Source organism: Triticum aestivum, chromosome 3B (genome assembly GCF_018294505.1).
Source record: "Triticum aestivum cultivar Chinese Spring chromosome 3B, IWGSC CS RefSeq v2.1, whole genome shotgun sequence".
Taxonomy (NCBI): domain Eukaryota; kingdom Viridiplantae; phylum Streptophyta; class Magnoliopsida; order Poales; family Poaceae; genus Triticum; species Triticum aestivum.
Genome location: NC_057801.1, coordinates 684359906 through 684376134, shown reverse-complemented (window position 1 = coordinate 684376134; position 16229 = coordinate 684359906). Strand labels below are relative to the sequence as shown.

At 45.6% G+C, this 16229-nt stretch overlaps 1 pseudogene; it reads left to right on the top strand.

The window, feature by feature from the left end:
* Positions 1 to 6867: 6867 nt before the first annotated feature.
* LOC123066057 (50S ribosomal protein L13-like) lies at positions 6868 to 13902 on the top strand (annotated as a pseudogene).
* Positions 13903 to 16229: the final 2327 nt, after the last annotated feature.

Sequence of the window (16229 nt, the reverse complement as noted above, 5' to 3'; positions counted from 1 at the left end):
GGGAAGGAGAGTGCATCTACATACCCTTGTAGATAGCTAAGCAGAAACGTTCAAGTGAACGGGGTTGATGGAGTCGTACTCGTCGTGATTCAAATCACCGATGATCCTAGTGCCGAACGAACGGCACCTCCGCGTTCAACACACGTACAGCCCGGTGACGTCTCCCATGCCTTGATCCAGCAAGGAGAGAGGGAGAGGTTGAGGAAGACTCCATCCAGTAGCAGCACAATGGCATGGTGGTGGTGGAGGAGTGTGGCTATCCTGCAGGGCTTCGCCAAGCACCACAAAAGAGGAGGAAGAAGAGATGCAGGGCTGCACCAACGAGAGATCGAATCACGTATTTTGGGCAGCCCCTAGGCCTCATATATATAGGGGAAGGGGAGGAGGGTGTGCCCCCTCTAGGGTTCCCACCCTTAGAGGGGCGGCAGCCCCAAACCCATCTATGGGTGGCGGCCACAAGGGGGAAGGAGAGGGAGGCGCAGGGAGTATGGGCCTTAGGGCCCATCTGCCCTTAGGGTTTGCCCTCTCCCCTCCTAGTTGCGCCTTGGGCAAGGGTGGGAGGCACACCATCCCACTCTGGGGCTGGTCCCTTTCCACTCTAGGCCCATGCAAGCCTCCGGGGCCGGTGGCCCCACTTGGTGGACCCCCGGGACCCTCCCGGTGGTCCCGGTACGTTACCGATAAAACCCAAAACTTTTCCGGTGACCAAAACAGGACTTCCCATATATAAATCTTTACCTACGGACCATTCCGGAACTCCTCGTGACATCCGGGATCTCATCCGGGACTCCGAACAACATTTGGTAACCACATACAAACTTCCTTTATAACCCTAGCGTCATCGAACCTTAAGTGTGTAGACCCTACGTGTTCGGGAGACATGCAGACATGACCGAGACGTTCTCCGGTCAATAACCAACAGCGGGATCTGGATACCCATGTTGGCTCCCACATGGTCCACGATGATCTCATTGGATGAACCACGATGTCAAGGACTCAATCAATCCTGTATACAATTCCCTTTGTCTAGCGGTATTGTACTTGCCCGAGGTTCGATCGTCAGTATACCGATACCTTGTTCAATCTCGTTACCGGCAAGTCTCTTTACTCGTTCCGTAACACATCATCCCGTGATCAACCCCTTGGTCACATCGTGCACATTATGATGATGTCCTACCGAGTGGGCCCAGAGATACCTCTCCGTTTACACGGAGTGACAAATCCCAGTCTCGATTCGTGCCAACCCAACAGACACTTTCGGAGATACCTGTAATGCACCTTTATAGCCACACAGTTATGTTGTGACGTTTGGTACACCCAAAGCATTCCTACGGTATCCGGGAGTTGCACAATCTCATGGTCTAAGGAAAAGATACTTGACATTAGAAAAGCTTTAGCATACGAACTACACGATCTTTGTGCTAGGCTTAGGATTGGGTCTTGTCCATCACATCATTCTCCTAATGACGTGATCCCATTATCAACGACATCCAATGTCCATGGTCAGGAAACCGTAACCATCTATTGATCAACGAGCTAGTCAACTAGAGGCTTACTAGGGACATGGTGTTGTCTATATATCCACACATGTATCTGAGTTTCCTATCAATACAATTATAGCATGGACAATAAACGATTATCATGAACAAGGAAATATAATAATAACCAATTTATTATTGCCTCTAGGTCATATTTCCAACAGTCTCCCACTTGCACTAGAGTCAATAATCTAGTTCACATCGCCATGTGATTAACACTCATTGAGTTCTGGGTTTGATCATGTTGCTTGTGAGAGAGGTTTTAGTCAATGGGTCTGAACTTTCAGATCCGTGTGTGCTTTACAAATCTTTATGTCATCTCCTAGATGCAGCTACCACGCTCTATTTGGAGCTATTCTAAATAACTGTTCTACTTGGAGCTATTCTAAATTGTTTCTCAATTATACGTATCCGGTATCTCTACTCAGAGCTATCCGGATAGGTGTTAAGCTTGCATCGTCGTAACTCTTTACGTCGAACTCTTTATCACCTCCATAACCGAGAAAATTCCTTAGTCCACTAGTTACTAAGGATAACTTTGACCGCTGTACTGTGATCTATTCTTGGATCACTCTTGTACCCCTTGACTGACTCATGGCAAGGCACACTTCAGGTGCGGTACACAGCATAGCATACTGTAGAGCCTACGTCTAAAGCATAGGGGACGACCTTCGTCCTTTCTCTCTTTTCTACCGAGGTCGAGCTTTAAGTCTTAACTTCGTACCTTACAACTCAGGCAAGAACTTCTTCTTTGACTGATCCATCTTGAACACCTTCAAGATCATGTCAAGGTATGTGCTCATTTGAAAGTATTATTAAGCATTTTGATCTATCCTTATAGATCTTGATGCTCAATGTTCAAGTAGCTTAATCCAGGTTTTCTATTGAAAAACACCTTTCAAATAACCCTATATGCTTTCTAGAAAATCTACGTCATCTCTGATCTATGATATGTCGACAACATATATTCATCAGAAATTCTATAGTGCTCCCACTCACTTCTTTGGAAATACAAGTTTCTCATGAACTTTGTATAAACCCAAAATCTTTGATCATTTCATCAAAGCACACATTCCAACTCCGAGATGCTTTACTCCAGTCCTTAGAAGGATTGCTGGAGCTAGCATACCTTTTAGCATCCTTAGGATCGAAAAAAACTTTTCTGATTGTATCACATACAACCTTTCCTTACGAAAGTTGGTAAGGAAACTCGTTTTGACATCCATCTGCCAGATTTCATAAATGATGCTTATGCTAACATGATTCCGACGGACTTAAGCATTGCTACGGATGAGAAAAACTCATCGTAGTCAACTCTTTGAACTTGTGAAAAACTCTTCGCCACAAGTCGAGCTTCATAGATGGTGACATTACCATCCACATCCGTCTTCTTCTTAAAAGATCCATTTATCAAATGGCTTGCCGATCATTGGGCAAGTCCGCCAAAGTCCATGCTTTGTTCTGATACATGGATCCTATCTCGGATTTCATGGTTTCTTAACCATTTATCGGAATTTGGGCCCACCATCGCTTCCCCATAGCTCGTAGGTTCATTGTTGTCTAGCAACATGACCTTCAAGACAGGATCACCGTACCACTCTGAAGTAGTACGCATCCTTGTCACCCTACGAGGTACGGCAATGACTTGATCCGAAACTTCATGATCACTATCATAAGCTTCTACTTCAATTGGTGTAGGTGCCACATGAACAACTTCCTGTGCCCTGATACACACTGGTTGAAGTGACGGTTCAATAACCACATCAAGTCTCCACCATCCTCCCACTCAACTTTTCGAGAGAAACCTTTCCTCGAGAAAGGACCCGATTCAAGAAACAATCCATATTGCTTTCGGATCTGAATTAGGAGGTATACCCAACTGTTTTGGGTGTCCTATGAAGATGCATTTTATCCGCTTTGGGTTCGAGCTTATCAACCTGAAACTTTTTCACATAAGCGTCGCAGCCCCAAACCTTTAAGAAATGACAGCATAGGTTTCTCTAAACCGGTGTCATCTCAACAGAATTACGTGGTACCCTATTAAAGTGAGTGCGGATATCTCTAATGCCTAACCCATGAACGATAGTGGTAATTCGATAAGAGACATCATGGTACCCACCATATCCAATAGGGTGCAACTATGATGTTTGGACACACCATCACACTATGGTGTTCTAGGCGGTATTAATTGTAAAACAATTTCCACAATGTCTTAATTGCGTGCCAAAACTCGTAACTCAGATATTCATCTCTATGATCATATCATAGACATTTTATCCTCTTGTCACAATGATCTTCTACTTCACTCTGAAATTACTTGAATCATTCAATAATTCAGACTTGTGTTTCATCAAGAAAATATTCTCAACATCTACTCGAATCATCTGTGAAGTAAGAACATAACGATATTCACTGCATGCCTCAGCACTCATTGGACTGCACACATCAAAATGTGTTACTTCCAACGAGTTGCTGTCTTGTTCCGTCTTACTAAAACGAGGCTTTCAGTCATCTTGCCCATGTGGTATGATTTGCATGTCTCAAGTGATTCAAAATCAAGTGAGTTCAAACGGTCCATTTGCATGGAGTTTCTTCATGCATATACACCAATAGACATGGTTCGCATGTCTCAAACTTTTCAAAAATGAGTGAGTCCAAAGATCCATCAATGGAGCTTCTTCATGCATTTTATACCGATATGACTTACGTGGCAGTGCCACAAGTAGGTGGTACTATCATTACTATCTTTTGGCATGAACATGTGTATCACTACGATCGAGATTTCAATGAACCATTCATTTTAGGTGCAAGACCATTGAAGGTATTATTCAAATAAATAGAGTAACCATTATTCTCTTTAAATGAATAACCGTATTGCAATAGTCATAATCCAATCATGTCTATGCTCAACGCAAACACCAAATAACAATTATTCAGGTTTTAACACCAATCTCGATGGTAGAGGGAGCGTGCGATGCTTGATCATATCAACATTGGAAACATTTCCAACACATATCGTCAACTCACCTTTAGCTAGTCTTCGTTTATTCCGTAGCTTTTATTTCGAGTTACTAACAATTAGCAACCGAACCGGTATCTAATACCCTGGTGCTACTAGGAGTACTAGTAAAGTACACATCAACACAATGTATATCCAATATACTTCTATCGACCTTGCCAGCCTTCTCATCTACCAAGTATCTAGGGTAATTCTGCTCCAGTGGCTGTTCCCTTTATTACAGAAGCACTTAGTCCCGGGTTTGGGTTCAACCTTGGGTTTCTTCACTAGAGTAGCAGCTAAATTGCCGTTTCATGAAGTATCCCTTTGTTCCCTTGCCCTTCTTGAAACTAGTGGTTTCACCAACCATCAACAATTGATGCTCCTTCTTGATTTCTACTTTCGCGGTGTCAAACATCACGAATATTTCAAGGATCATCATATCTATCCCTGATATGTTATAGTTCATCACGAAGCTCTAGCAGCTTGGTGGCAATGACTTTGGGGAAACATCACTATCTCATCTGGAAGATCAACTCCCACCCAATTCAAGTGATTGTTGCACTCAGAAAATCTGAGCACAAGCTCAACGATTGAGCTTTTCTCCCTTAGTTTGCAGGCTAAGAAAATCGTCGGAGGTCTCATACCTCTTGACGTGGGCACGAGCCTGAAATCCCAATTTCAGCCCTTGAAACATCTCATATGTTCCGCGATGTTTCGAAAACGTCTTTAGTGCCTCAACTCTAAACCGTTTAATTGAACTATCACGTAGTTATCAAAATGTGTATGTCCGATGTTCGCAACATCCACAAACGACGTTTGGGGTTCGGCACACTGAGCAGTGCATTAAGGACATAAGCTTTCTACTGTCCGCATAATTGCTACTTTCAACTTTCAACTATATTTTCTCTAGGAACATATCTAAAACAGTAGAACTAAAGCGCGAGCTACGACATAATTTGCAAAATCCTTTTGACTATGTTCAGATAATTAAGTTCATCTTATGAACTCCCACTCAGATAGACATCCCTCTAGTCATCTAAGTGATTACATGATCCGAGTCAACTAGGCCGTGTCCGATCATCACGTGAGACGGACTAGTCATCATCGGTGAACATCTTCATGTTGATCGTATCTACTATACGACTCATGCTTGACCTTTCGGTCTACGTGTTCCGAGGCCATGTTTGTACATGCTAGGCTCGTCAAGTTAACCCTAAGTGTATTGCATGTGTAAATCTGTCTTACACCCGTTGTATGTGAACGTAAGGATCTATCACACCCGATCATCACGTGGTGCTTCGAAGCGACGAACTTTAGCAACGGTGCACAGTTAGGGGAGAACACTTCTTGAAATTGGTGTAAGGGATCATCTTATTTACTACCGTCGTTCTAAGTAAACAAGATGCATAAACATAATAAACATCACATGCAACTATATAGTAGTGACATGATATGGCCAATATCATATAGCTCCATTGATCTCCATCTTCGGGATTCCATGATCATCATCGTCACCGGCATGACACCATGATCTCCATCATCATGATCTCCATCATCATGTCTTCATGAAGTTGTCTCGCCAACTATTACTTCTACTACTATGGCTACCGGTTAGCAATAAAGTAAAGTAATTACATGGCGTTGTTCAATGACACGCAGGTCATACAATAAATAAAGACAACTCCTATGGCTCCTGCCGGTTGTCATACTCATCGACATGCAAGTCGTGAATCCTATTACAAGAACATGATCAATCTCATACATCACATATCATTCATCACATTCTTCTTGGCCATATCACATCACATAGCATACCCTGCAAAAACAAGTTAGACGTCCTCTAATTGTTGTTGCATGTTTTACGTGGCTGCTATGGGTTTCTAGCAAGAACGTTTCTTACCTACGCAAAACCACAACATGATATGCCAATTGCTATTTACCCTTCATAAGGACCCTTTTCATCGAACCTGTTCCGACTAAAGTGGGAGAGACTGGCACCCGCTAGCCACCTTATGCACCAAGTGCATGTCAGTCGGTGGAACCTGTCTCACGTAAGAGTACGTGTAAGGTCGGTCCGGGCCGCTTCATCCCACAATACCGTCGAAACAAGATTGGACTAGTAACGTTAAGCATATTGAACAAAATCAACGCCCACAACTACTTTGTGTTCTACTCATGCAAAGAATCTACGCAATAGACCTAGCTCATGATGCCACTGTTGGGGAACGTAGCAGAAATTCAAAATTTTCCTACGTGTCACCAAGATCTATCTATGGAGAAACCAGCAACGAGGGGAAGGAGAGTGCATCTACATACCCTTGTAGATCGCTAAGCGGAAGCGTTCAAGTGAATGGGGTTGATGGAGTCATACTCGTCGTGATTCAAATCACCGATGATCCTAGTGCCGAACGGACGGCACCTCCGCGTTCAACACACGTATAGCCCGGTGACGTCTCCCATGCCTTGATCCAGCAAGGAGAGAGGGAGAGGTTGAGGAAGACTCCATCCAGCAGCAGCACAATGGCATGGTGGTGGTGGAGGAGCGTGGCTATCCTGCAGGGCTTCGCCAAGCACCACAGAAGAGGAGGAAGAAGAGATGCAGGGTTGCACCAACGAGAGATCGAATCACGTATTTTGGGCAGCCCCTAGGCCTCATATATATAGGGGAAGGGGAGGAGGGTGCGCCCCCTCTAGGGTTCCCACCCCTAGAGGGGCGGCAGCCCCAAACCCATCTATGGGTGGCGGCCACAAGGGGGAAGGAGAGGGAGGCGCAGGGAGTATGGGCCTTAGGGCCCATCTGCCCTTAGGGTTTGCCCTCTCCCCTCCTAGTTGCGCCTTGGGCAAGGGTGGGAGGCACACCATCCCACTCTGGGGCTGGTCCCTTTCCACTCTAGGCCCATGCAAGCCTCCGGGGCCGGTGGCCCCACTTGGTGGACCCCCGGGACCCTTCCGGTGGTCCCGGTACGTTACCGATAAAACCCGAAACTTTTCCGGTGACCAAAACAGGACTTCCCATATATAAATCTTTACCTCCGGACCATTCTGGAACTCCTCGTGACGTCCGGGATCTCATCCGGGACTCCGAACAACATTCGGTAACCACATACAAACTTCCTTTATAACCCTAGCGTCATCGAACCTTAAGTGTGTAGACCCTACGGGTTCGGGAGACATGCAGACATGACCGAGACGTTCTCCAGTCAATAACCAACAGCGGGATCTGGATACCCATGTTGGCTCCCACATGTTCCACAATGATCTCATCGGATGAACCACGATGTCAAGGACTCAATCAATCCCGTATACAATTCCCTTTGTCTAGCGGTATTGTACTTGCCTGAGGTTCGATCGTCGGTATACCGATACCTTGTTCAATCTCGTTACCGGCAAGTCTCTTTACTCGTTCCGTAATACATCATCCCGTGATCAACCCCTTGGTCACATTGTGCACATTATGATGATGTCCTACCGAGTGGGCCCAGAGATACCTCTCCGTTTACACGGAGTGACAAATCCCAGTCTCGATTCGTGCCAACCCAACAGACACTTTCGGAGATACCTGTAATGCACCTTTATAGCCACCCAGTTACGTTGTGACGTTTGGTACACCCAAAGCATTCCTACGGTATCCGGGAGTTGCACAATCTCATGGTCTAAGGAAAAGATACTTGACATTAGAAAAGCTTTAGCATACGAACTACACGATCTTTGTGCTAGGCTTCGGATTGGGTCTTGTCCATCACATCATTCTCCTAATGACGTGATCCCGTTATCAACGACATCCAATGTCCATGGTCAGGAAACCGTAACCATCTATTGATCAACGAGCTAGTCAACTAGAGGCTTACTAGGGACATGGTGTTGTCTATATATCCACACATGTATCTGAGTTTCCTATCAATACAATTATAGCATGGACAATAAACGATTATCATGAACAAGGAAATATAATAATAACCAAATTATTATTGCCTCTAGGGCATATTTCCAACAAAGGTATCAACGACTGTAGCAACAATGACAGGCTATGCAACAGAATAGGAGTAACCGAACAGTAACATGCTACACTACTCTCATGCAAGTAGTATAGAGAAGAATAGGCGATATCTAGTGATCAAGGGGGGGGGGCTTGCCTAGTTGCTTTGGCAAGGAGGGGTCGTCGGTGACGTAGTCGTACTCAATCGCATCAACGCCGGTATCGGGGTCTAGCGGAGAAGAAGAGGGGGAATGAAACGGTAAATATGGAGCAAACAAAGCATCACAAAATATAACAAGGCAATACGCGGTGCCAGGAGTGATCTAATGCAGGGATAGGGGGTACCGGCGGAGGGGGAAAACATCCGGGAAAGTATCCCGGTGTTTCGCATTTTCAGACAGAAGAAACGAAGGTGAAATGTTGCATGTTCTCTATGCTAGGGACGTGTGGCTGACGAACGGGCTGCGTATTCGGATTCGTCTCGTCGTTCTGAGCAACTTTCATGTACAAAGTTTTTCCAACCGAGTTACAGATTATTTTATATTAATTTTTAAAGTTCTAAATCATTTTTTTAAATTATTATTAATTTGAAATTAAATAGGAAATGCTAAATGTACCGAGCCTACACAACAGTGTACACATGGGCTGACATGTGGGCCAGGGGGACCCAGTTGACCAGTCAAAGTTTGACTGGTCAACAGAAGTTGGGGGCCCCCTGTCATTGACTGCCTAGTTAACTAACAGTTTTAGTTAGACTAATTAGGTAGTTAACAGGTTAATTAACAAGATTAATTAGATTAATTAATTCATTTGGTTAATTAATTAACTAATTATTTTAATTATTATATCTTTTCATTTATTTATTTTTCGTTTTCGGGTGGACCCGCGTGTCATTGGCTAGAGGCCTTAGCGGGCACTGGGCGCAAAGCGGGACGGACCGATCGGGCACCCGCCCAGAAGGGGGCGAGGCCACGGCCGGTGGCGGCCCCATGGCAGGTGACCGCCAGCGGCAGCGGCGGAGGAGCATCGGGGCGCGACAGTGGCGGAGCGGCATAAGGCCAGTGGCCAGGGACAGAGCTACACGTGCAGTCACGGGCAGAGGCTGCCGCCGACGCCAACAGCGACGGGAGGCAAGCAAGGCACGACGGCGGGTCCGGCCGGATGGAGCAGGGCGGAAGCCGCCTCGACCGAGTGCGGCGATGCGCTTGATAGCGCACGGGAGCAATGACGAGCATGGATGCGGGGCGACGACATGCGCGGGCGCAGGCGCGTGCGGCGTGGGTGCCTGGCCGTGGGCGCGCCCGGTGTGCGGCGGGAGCAAGGCCGAGGAGAAGGAGGGGGGGCCTCACGAGGTAGCTGTAGGGTACGGGGCAGCGGGGCTCGGGGAGGAAGATGGGGATGACGGCGACGACGAAGAGGGCGGCGAGGCGAAGGCGCGTCGAGCTTCAGGCGGCAAGGATCGGAGAAGCCGTTCGGGAAGGAGACGAGGAGGTCCGGTGGGGAGGGCGGTCCAGCGAGGGCGGGTCCGAGCGGCACCGCAGGGTGACGGCGACGAGCGATGTCGGCGACAGAGTCATGGCGGCGCGGGGAGGAGACGAGGAGGCGACGGATCCAGCGACGAAACTTGGCGGCGGGCCACGGGATCCGCGGGCGGCAACGGCAACTTCGACGAGGTGCGGTCGGGGTTGAGCCCCGATCCAGATCGGGGGGTGAGAGGGACGAGAGAGGGGGGGTTCTCCTTGATCCAGATTGGATCGAGAGGGGGGAGGGAGTGGCGACGTGAGGGGGAAAGTGGGGGAGTCGGTTAGGGTTCCAGGGGTGGGGAGGGCCATATAGGCCAGGGGCGACTGGGCCGGCCAGCTGGGCCGGCTTTGGCCAGCTGGGCCATTCAGCCTAGCGGAGGGGGGGGGGCTTTTCAATCCTTTTTTTGTTTTGTCTTTCTTTTTTATTTAATGTTCTTTTCTATTTTATTAAATTTTAGCTTTTATAAAATACAAAGCTGTACCTAAAAGAGCATTAATAATTATGCCCCTACCACAATTAGCTTCGCACCTAAAACAAAATAGTATGTATCTGTTTATTATTTTAAATTCATTTAAATAATTGGTTTTGCTACTGTTTTAGTTAGTTTAGTGCATTTAAACATTTTATAAAGACTTGGTTTCTCCACCAATATTACTTATGAATTATTTGTCACCTCCAGAACATTTTAGTTTTAATATTTGAAAATTTTTATCATTTCACTCGACTTTGAATTTGAATTCGAACGAGATTTGAATCATCGCGAGATTAGGAATAGTGACCGGGGTGACGTGGCATCATTAACAGAGGTTTATTGTAGCTTAATTATCGGGCGTCACAACATCATATGATGTTATTTCCAATGAAGTTTATATAAAGTCCCAGCTCAATATTATCTTACTAAGCCGGCTCTTTGGGGCTACACGTTGCTGCTCGAATCTACATGATCATGCATGCAAAGTCCCTGCTCATTATTGCATAATGACCCAGTCCTTGGGGGCTACACTGGTTGAAGTTTTTATGAGCATAAGACAATTACAAGTCCCAAGTTGCTGCAAGCATGACAACCCGGCACTTGGGGCTACATATGTGGAATACTTAGTCTATGACTAATGATTGAGATGAACAACCTAGATTTCTTCAAGCTTGTGACATTCATATTGAAATAAGTCTTAAGTTGTTACTACGTTCCCTTCTTAAGACTTGGGGGCTACAAGTGAGATACATATAAGAGAGGTACGCTTTCAAAGCTGATGTTAACAAACAATTATGACCCGGTGCCATCAATATTTATAAACCGGCAATTTTGGCAATGATAAACCGGCAAGTTTTACATCTTTAAGCCGGCTGAAAATCAGATGAGTATTTCAAGACTAATATTTTTTGCATTGGGAGCTGAATCAAATGAATTATCCTTCATAGTATTTCTCTATGAGAAACCAATGTCAAAGCTGGCCTATTGACCCGGATTTTCTAGAAGAAGTAAATGACAAGGAATTAAGGATGATCAGGTGCCGGCTTACAAAAATTCTTAAACCGGAGCATAATCTGTCAAAATTGTTCTTGTGTTTGTTTTACAGGATCAGTTTAACATGGATAAATCCAAATTAAACTAGGGGCTAATGTCGGGGATATACCCCGCGGTATGACACGACCGGAGATATGACCCGGACGGGACTTGGTGTTTCATTGGTAACCCGGCATATGTTAAGTCAGATGATACCCGACACTTGGGGGCTACATATGTGGAATACTTAGTCTATGACTAATGATTGAGATGAACAACCTGGATTTCTTCAAGCTTGTGACATTCATATTGAAGCAAGCCTTAAGCTGTTACTACGTTCCCTTCTTAAGACTTGGGGGCTACAAGTGATATACATATAAGAGAGGCACGCTTTCAAAGCTGATGTTAACAAACAATTATGACCCGGTGCCATCAATATTTATAAACCTGCAATTTTGGCAATGATAAACCGGCAAGTTTTACATCTTTAAGCCGGTTGACAATCAGATGAGTATTTCAAGACTAATATTTTTTGCATTGGGAGCTGAATCAAATGAATTGTCCTTCATAGTATTTCTCTGTGAGAAACCAATGTTAGCAAATTGAGTATGAAGTTGGCCTATTGACCCGGATTTTCTAGAACAAGGAAATGACAAGGAATTAAGGATGATCAGGTGACGGCTTACAGAAGTTCTTAAACTGGAGCATAATCTGTCAAAATTGTTCATGTGTTTGTTTTACAGGATCAGTTTAACATGGATAAATCCAAATTAAACTAGGGGCTAATGTCGGGGATATACCCCGCGGTATGACCCGACCGGAGATATGACCTGGCCGGGACTTGGTGTTTCATTGGTAACCCGATAGATGTTAAGTCAGATTATAACCCGGCAGATGTTAAATCAGATGATAACCCGGCAGATGTTAAGTAAGATGGTAAACCGACAGACAGTCATAACCCAGCAGACAGAGTTGTCTAGGGTTAATAAGCCCGAGATGTTAACAAGCCCACGAAGAGAAGTCAGAATAGTTTAAGTCTTAGTCTGAGATGGACTCTACATGTAACCCGCCCCTTCAACTTATATAAGGAGGGGCAGGGCACCCCAAGAGGGGAGAGAGAATAATCTTAAGGTTAGACACAACTAGGAGAGCCAGTTTACGGCGACTCCCTGGTGATGATAATGAGACCTAGCCACAAACAGCATGTAGGGTTGTTACCGGATGATGTTTCCCGGGGCCCGAAGTTGTCTAAACCCTTGTCTTGTGTGTTGATCCGTCTCGCGTATCTCATCCCGATCAACCCCTCTCAAGCTACCACATAGATGTGTTGGCCTCACGACTAAGTCCTCACACTAGGACATCTACCGTGACAATTCCATGACAGTTGCGGTGGCATGTTTTTGATGCAAAGGGCCAGGTCAGAATTCTTCTGTTTGTTTCAGTTGTCATTATTTTCCCAGGTCAACCTTCTTGTACATTCTTGATTTATAATGCAAAGGCAGAGGACCCAACATTCGTCCTAAAAAACTGGTTCAGTAATTTGCTTTGTCTATGTGATAGGTACTTGGACCGGTGGCATCCCAGATAGTTGTTGTGCTTCAAGGCAAGGACAAGCCAACCTGTGTACCTCATGTGGAAGATGGAGACATGTGTATTATTCTTAATGCAAAAGATATTTGTGTTACAGGAAGAAAAATGAGTGACAAAATTTACTATTGGCATACAGGGTTAGTAATTCTAGCAAATACTTTTGTATACCTTATTTGGTATTATTATTAATTTCTTCTGTCATGTGCATTTTTCCATTTTTTGGATAGGTATGTTGGCCACCTGAAAGAAAGAAAGATGACCAGATGGCAAAAGACCCAACTGAAGTGATCCATAAAGCTGTCATGCGCATGCTTCCTCACAATAAATTGCATGATGTAAGTGAAATTTCATGGAAGAAAAGAACAAAATCCAATAAAATACCATAAGATCCCCATCCATCTTTTCTTTTGTGTAGTTCCAAGTGGCTGATATTCCATGTATACCGAATTACTGATGGGCCGTAGTCTATTCTTTCCCCTTCTCAAATTACCATTTAACATGCAGTACTAGTTTTATGATGGTATTCTCATTAAAATCTCCTATTTTGCTCCTCTAGGATAGGGATCGCAAGTTGACGATATTTGCTGAAGGTGAGCATCTATTTCATGATCGCCTCTCGAACCTTGTCATGCCACCACGCAAAGTACGTGAGATGCGCCCCTGGGCAAGACGTGCAATGATAAGGACATAGAATAAAGATCAGGACAGGGAACCTAAGAAAGCCGAGGGAGAAGTAGCTAAGAATGACAAAATTGCAGCCGCTGCATAAGTCACCTTCAAATGTGTGTGGACTATGGAGAGACCTATGATCCGCGCCACCACGAATCTATCTGATGCGTTTTTTGGATGATGATCTGCGTACCTTTCATCCCTTCGACATGTAGTCATTCGTGTTGAATTTCATAGAAAGGAAGCAGTACAATCTTATCAAGCCTTGTTAAGGTAGCCAGATTGCTGGGAAGCCCGCCGAGTTGAGTTGAGGAGGCACTAGAACCTGCAAAAGCTCAAACTCATTTTGAATTTTCTTTTCTTAAACCTGTAACTCGGATCTTGTATTGCAATAAAACTCCTCGCATTATGCAGAATATCCATCTTGAATGGAGCAAATAATTCATTAGGTCGAGCTATAACTCACCCTTTTTTGTCAAAAAGAACGATAGTTTTTGTAGACTAAAAATCCCTCCGATTTTGAACTAAAACCATACACTTATTATGGATTGGAGGGAGTACTATTCTGTGAACGAAAATGTATTTTAAGAAAAAGAAAAATGAGCACCATTTCCCAGGGTTAACCATTTTCTAAAACTAAATTTTGAGATTCAACTTTTTTCGAGACTATCTTGAGAACCAATTTTTTTCCAAAAGGAACACCTTGTGTGCTATCAAACGTCACAACGTAACTGGGTGATTATAAAGATGCTCTACTGGTGTCTCCGAAGGTGTTTGTTGGGTTGGCATAAATCGAGATTATGATCTGTCACTCCGAGTATCGAAGAGGTATCTCTAGGCCCTCTCGGTAATGCACATCACTATAAGCCTTGCAAACAATGTGAATAATGAGTTAGTTGCGGGATGATGTATTACGGAACGAGTAAAGAGACTTGCCGGTAACGAGATTGAACTAGGTATGATGATACCGACGATCAAATCTCGGGAAAGTAACATACCGACGACAAAGGGAATGACGCATGCTGTTATGCGGTTTGACCGAAAAAGATCTTCATAGAATATGTAGGAACCAATATGAGAATCCAGGTTCCTCTATTGGTTATTGACCGAAGATGTGTCTCGGTCATGTCTACATAGTTCTCGAACCCGTAGGGTCTACACGCTTAAACGTTCGATGACGATTTGTGTTATGAGTTATGTGTTTTGGTGACCGAAGTTTGTTCGAAGTCCCGGATGAGATCATGGACATGATGAGGAGTCTCGAAATGCTCGAGGGTTAAAGATTGATATATTGGAGGGTTATATATGGACACCGGAATGGTTCCGAAGAGGTTCGGGGATTTTTCGGAGTACCGGGAAGTTACTGGAACCCCCCCCCCCCCGGGAAAGTTAATGGGCCTCATGGGCCATAGTGGAGGAGAGGAGGCGGGCCACGGGAGGTGGCGCACGCCCCTCCCCCCCCCCCCCTTGCCCAATCCGAATTGGACAAGGGGAGGGGGGCCTGTTGGGGATCGTAGCAGAAATTTAAAATTTTCTACGCATCACCAAGATCAATCTATGGAGTAATCTAGCAACGAGGGAAAGGGGAGTGCATCTACATACCCTTGTATATTGCTAAGCGGAAGCGTTACAAGAACGCAGATGAAGGAGTCGTACTTGCAGCAATTCAGATCGCGGTTGATTCCGATCTAAGCGCCGAACAACGACGCCTCTGCGTTCAACACACGTGCAGCCCGATGACGTATCCCATGCCTTGATCCAGCAAGGGCAGAGGGAGAGGTTGGGGAAGACTCCGTCCAACAGCAGCACGACGGCGTGGTGGTGGTGGAGGACCATGTCACTCTAGCAGGGCTTCGCCAAGCACTGCGAGAGACGAGGAGGGAGAGGGGTAGGGCTGCGCCAGGGAGAGGAAAACTCATGTGTTGGGCAGCCCCAAAACCCCCACTATATATAGGGGAAGGGGAGAGGGGGTCGGGCCCCTCCAGATCCCATCTATAGGGGAGGGGCGGCGGCCAGGAGGGGGAGACTTGCCCCCCAAGCAAGGTGGAGGCGCCCCCTCCCCTAGGGTTTTCAACCCTAGGCACCTTGGGCCCTTGGGGAGGGGCGCACCAGCCCACTATGGGCTGGTTCCCTCCCATATTCAGCCCATTAAGTCCCCCGGGGCAGGTGGCCCCACCCGGTGGACCCTCGGACACCTTTCGGTGGTCCCGGTACAATACCGATAACCCCCGAAACTATTCCGGTGACTGAAACTGGACTTCCCATATATAAATCTTTACCTCCGGACCATTCCGGAACTCCTCGTGATGTCCGGGATCTCATCCGGGACTCCGAACAACATTCGGTAACCACGTATATCTATTCCCTATAACCCTAGCGTCATCGAACCTTAAGCGTGTAGACCCTACGGGTTCGGGAACCATGCAG